Source organism: Manis javanica, chromosome 3, assembly GCF_040802235.1.
Source record: "Manis javanica isolate MJ-LG chromosome 3, MJ_LKY, whole genome shotgun sequence".
Lineage (NCBI taxonomy): Eukaryota > Metazoa > Chordata > Mammalia > Pholidota > Manidae > Manis > Manis javanica.
The window spans coordinates 164,409,170-164,415,169 of NC_133158.1; positions in this window are offsets into that span (position 1 = coordinate 164,409,170).

The following is a 6,000-nucleotide window of genomic DNA, read 5'->3' on the forward strand; positions in this document are numbered from 1 at the left end:
AAAGCTAACCTTTTCAAACAATATGGCTTCTCTCTCACTTACCAACTTTACATCTCCCTGTATGGCCCCGGAAGATGACTGGTTAGCCAGAGACGGGTAAGATTCCTCAAGGGAGGAACAACCTCAGACAGGCACAGTCGCAGGGGGGCCATCAGGTGAGAATTTGGGGATCAACAGAGGTGAGGCTCAGAACCTCACCCCCCCTGCTTTGAGAGAAATCTTCTGCATCTGTGGATGTTTTGCTGCCCTTGTCTAGCTTGGATTAATACTTAGTCCATAGGCACACACCTGATCATCTGATCATCTACATTTGCCCTCTTACAGCACTAAACTATGTTTTCTACCTTTATCTTGCATCTACGTACCACTTCAGCATTTTATTAAAAATAAAAATAATAATAATAATAAAGGGAGAAATGTGGGATCAACATATAAATCAAGTACAAAAATCAAACGAATATTCATATTTGACCTGATTGTTTATAGTTCATAATTCGTGATCAAAACCAGAAGTTTCTGTGATGAATGCCCTTGTACTGTTCACCATGTAAGAATTTATTCACTATGTAAGAATTCGTTCACCATGTAAGAACTTGTTCGTTATGCTTCAGAAGATTGGAGACTGACGAGAATTAGGCTTGAGATGGATTAATGATTGTACATTGAGCACTGACCCCCCTATACAGAATTTTATTGTTGTTAACAACCATTTGATCAATAAATATGAGAGATGCCTTCTCAAAAAAAAAGAAAAAATAATGATAATCCTGGTTGAGTGAAGAACACAGTCACAGTCCACACTTCACTTCAGAGAGGGCAGAAAGAGTTAGGCACGTTATCCAGTCTCGCCATGCCTCAGTTTCTTCATCTTAACGTGAATAAAAATAACACATACATCATAGAGCTTTTGTGAAGATTTCTATGCATTCCCAAAGTGCATGGAAAAGTACCTGGAACATAGCAAGGGCTCAGAAAATACTGCAGCAGCTATTAGTACAACTACTGTAATTATAATTTGTTTCATTGAAGTGCCAATAAAGCTAAAGGTCTCTAAAAAGATGACACTTAAAAAACTGATAGCATTTACATTTTCTTTGTTTTTTAAAAATCCAAGCTATTATAGGATGTTACAAGAATGAGAACTAGAAAGCACCAACCATTCCATGATTCTGAGTATCTTATACACATATATAAATGTATATACATGTATAATGAATATATGTGTGTGTATGTTTATATATATGTATACATACACATTATATAATATATATACTTGAATATATATGTGCATATAAATGTATGTACATGAAGTTGATTTTTACACAAATGATAGCAAACCACACCCATAATTCAGTATCTTACACTTTAGATTAACAATATATTTTTCAAAATTGGTTTATATAATTTGCCTCATTCTTTGCAAAGGCTGATAATTATTCCATTGTACAGATGAATCATCATTCAATTTCTCTCTTATTGATGGACATTTAGGTTGTTTTCAATATTTTGCTCTTACAAACAAGGCTGGAACAAACATCTCTGCACACAGGGCATTTCAAAAAATGTCTAGGAATATCTCTTGACTTAAAATTATTCAATTTGGTACAGTTCTTTCTCACTCTGTAAATTGTAGTCTTCCTCGTGGTTTAAAATATCGTATAGTTATTTTATTTTTGTAATATGTAAATTTAATTTTATAATATGTGATATGTAAATACAATAATACCAATGAGTAATATGTTATTCTATATTAAATATGTCAAGCATTTAGCAAAAATAAAGTATAGGAACACACGGATAATGTCTATTAAGATTTCCTGTTAACAACTCCCAATTTTGGTGTTGATTATTAAGTTTCAATCCTGTGATCTAAGTGTCCTCTTTTTAATGGCTGTAGTCTCTGGTCATGTTTTATCCTAGATCTTCCTGGAGTTGGAATTGTTTACTATATGACTTGATCATCTCTCATAACCTATTCTTTTTTTTCTTTACAGTGTTTGTTTATCTATTTTATTTTATTTTTATTTTTTATTTTGGTATCATTAATATACAGTCACATGAGCAACATTGTGGTTACTAGATTCCCCCCATTATCAAGTCCCCACCACAAACCCCATTACAATCACTGTCCATCAGCGTAATAAGATGCTATAGAGTCACTACTTGTCTTCTCTGTGCTATACTGCGTTCCCCGTGCCCCCCACCACATTTTGTGTGTTAATCATCTCATACCCTATATTTTATTGTTTTTATTTCCAGAAATGAAGATGGTGGGGGGTTTTTTTCTTTTAACCTCCAAAAGCGAGTAAGTTCTAAATATTTTGAAGACAAGAATTTCCAAAAGCAGTAAAGCAATCCTGATGAATTAAATATAATCACTGTTGAAAACATAAATATAAACTCACATAGAAAAAAAGATATATTCAATTGCATTGAAAAAGGACATGATATTGGTTGAGAAGTGTGGATAAAATGAGAGTTCCTGTGGCCAGGATTCTCACCTGGCCCTGGTTGACTAGCTCACTGTACACCTGTGGGCAATACATGGCTGTTGACTCTATATAAAGAGCTCTGCCCAGTGCTCTAGGTGTAACATGGTGGCAGGGCTGCAAGGCTACAGGAGAGCAGAGCAGAGGCTAGAGTGGTGGCAGCACTGAGGACAGAGGCCCAGAGGATGGCTGTGCGGGACAACTGTGCAAACAGACGGGCTCAGAGGCAGAGACCAGCTTGCTGCATGCAGACTCGCTCTGAGTGAACGGGATTTTAGTGACTGACCTGCTATCTGGAAATAAAGTTAGGTATAACCCTTTCACCCCAAGAATGTTTTGCTGTCAATTTCTTTGGTCACATTGAATCCATAGCGAACTTGCCCCAGGGCTGAAACTCATTGGCAAGACAGAAGTACCATTAAGTCCAATATGTCCGGGCTCAGTTTTATACCTAACCCATTGAACAATCTCAAATAACAGCAGCAGATGTTTATTAATACAGTACCTACTTTTTTTCAGGCACTATGCTAATAACACTATATATGCATTACCTTATTTAATCTTCACAATAACTTATGAGAGAAATGCATTATTCTTATTTTACAGATAAGAAAACTTGCTTTAAACCATACACGTATAGAGCTAGAAATTGAACTAGTATTTTGTTCCAACACTTTTAACCACTTCACTTTATAAAGAAAATATATTTTCTAAAGTTTCCATTTGTAACTTGAATCGACTACTGGCGTTTTTCCTTGTTTCTTTCATTTGGATTGCAACTGTTTCTGAACTCAGCAATCAAGGTTGGTGAGAAACAATGAGATGTTGAAACACAGTGTTTAAGCTGATTTCTAACTCCTGAGATTCTACTTTTTAATAGAAACCCTATATTACTGAATAAAATCAGATTGTCATGCTTCCATTTTATATATATTTGAAGTGTTACCTATTCCGTTTCTTCCAGCATAGGTTTATATACTTAACTGACTTACCAAAAACAATTTGTCTGAACAAAATGTAATGTAATGCAGGAAATATCAATAACTGGCATTAAATTTTGGCAGTAAACTATAAATGTCAGCTGACCTCTAGACAGCAATAGCCAAGTTCACTGAAGATATTAAGTGTAACTATCGTTTGCTTCTACATTTAGAATCACCCCTTTGGCTTTATTACTAAGCCCACTGCCTTGCCAATGGGTTTCAGCCCCGGGCAAGTTCACTATGGATTTAGTGAGACAGAGGAATGACAATGAAACGTTCTTGCAGTGAAAGGGTTTATCACCCAGCTTGTTCTCCCAGCGATAGGTCGAGCACTGGAATTACAGTCTGCAGGTATGTAATCCTCTTTCGTCCCTGCCTCCACCCAAAGCGCTGGGCAGAGCTCTGACGCAGTCAGTAATAACTGATTGCCTACAGGTGTGGAGGCAGTAGCCTAGCAGCAGGCCAGTTACATCATCAAGTAGTTTAGGTTCAGGTGGATTCTGGCCATAGGAACTTTCACTTTATCCACAGAGAGTTTTAATATCTTGCCTAAATTCAGCTTTCTTAAGGAGTTATAAATTATAGAAATGGGATTCACATCCATGTAATCTGGCTCCAAAATTCATGCTCTAATCTGCTACCATATCAAAAAAGAAAAAAACTAAATAAAAAAATAAAAATGAGAAAAAAAATCTGCTACTGGAGTCCAGTAGTTCTTAAAGTTGAGTGTACATCAGAATCACCTGGCAGGCTTATTACAACAGATTGTTGGGCCCCACCAACAGAGACTCTAATTCAGTAGGTTTAGGGTGAGATCCTAGAATCTGCCTCTCTAAAGTTCCCAGGAGATACTGATTCTTTGGGTCTGAGGAGCATGCTTTGAAAAACATTGCTAAATGCATTTGAGAAGGGAACAAACTGTACCTGTGGACATCTTCTCTCTCTAGTCCTCTGTCTAATCAGGAAGAGATTATTGATTCTGAACAGATATTGCTCAATTTCTAATGCAAACTGTTAAGAGCCTAGTGGATTTGGGTAAACTAAAGTATTTTTAAGTATTTTCTCTCCCTACTGTTTAATCCTACCAAGTATTTTTTTTCTTCTTTGTGGTGATAACAAGGTCAGTTCTAGATTATAGCACTTACCCACTGTGGGGTAAATGGAAGTTCCTATGGCTAGTATCCTCACCTGACTCTAAACTACTCGATGATGGAATTGGCCTACTGCTAGGTTACTGCTTCCACACCCATAGGCAATAAACTATTATTGACTGAGTCACTATATAAAGAGCTCTCTGCCCAGTGCTCTGGGCGGAGGCAGAGATGAAGGAGAATTACAGACCTGCAGACTACTGGATGCAGATGTAATTCTAGTGCTCGACCTCTCGACGGGTGAACAGGCCAGGTAATAAACTCTTTCACCCCAAGAACGTTGCATTGTCATTCCTTGGCTCACTGAATCCATGGAGAACTTGCATCGGGGTGAAACCCACTGGCAAGACAATTAGCGACACTGGCAGGATTCATTGTTGACCAAGGAAAAGAACAGGCTGCCCTTGTATGGGAAGGGTGCTTCAGCAGGCTGCCGCTATGAATGGAGAGACAGTCGATTGTCTCCCAGTGGGTATGTGGTCTGAGGTGGTTTGCCTCCTAGAGGTCTGGGCCCCACCCCAGGACTGGAGGCAGGTGGAGGTGGTACCTGAGGTAGTAGGGGTGGCCCTTGGTATTGCAAGAAGGTCCTTTGAGAAACAGGGTGCCCATGAGGCAGTGGGGACTGTGGGTTGGTTGCTTCTCACAGTATTAAAAAAGCCTACAGATGAGAAGAACATGCTCTGGAAAGAGATGCAAGAAATGGCAGCAGGAGAATGTGAGCTGCAAACTGTTGTGGATTCATTGAAGAATGAAATGGCATTGATACCAGAGGAGGCAGCACAAGAGTGCTGGCTGCAAGGTGCCATTGAAGAGGTAAAAAATTTGTTGGTGACTGAAATGGCATTACTATGAGATACTGTGGAAGAGGTAAAGGCCATGAAGGAAAAGGACGGAACCCTGCAAAAAGCACAAGAAGAGGCAGTGTGAGAATGTGAGCTGTGAAGTCCAGTGAAGGAGGAAAAATATTTCTTACAGAATGAGACAGCAGTGCTGCTAGGTGCTCTGAAGGAGGCAGAGGTCATGGAAGAGAAGGACGTACTGCTGAAGGGAGCACAGGAAGAAGCGGCATGAGAACACCAGCTGTGAGGCATTGAGGTGAAAGTAAGAGAGCTGATGAAGACTGAGCTACTAGCATTGCTGCGAGGTGCTGTAGAAAAGGTAAAGGATGTAGCAGAGGAGGTACTCGAGGGAGGGGAGAGAAAGGTGCCATCAGGCCCGGAAATGGAGGAGCTGGGGAAGGATGAAGGGGTGGGGCTGGGGGCACCAATCCTTCCTCTATTGAAAGTACACCCAGTGGTTGTAAAGAAAATAAAGACACAGCAACCGAGGGGTCCTCCAGGAGAGAAGCAGCCCCCTCCCCAGGTCATGGAGCACTCT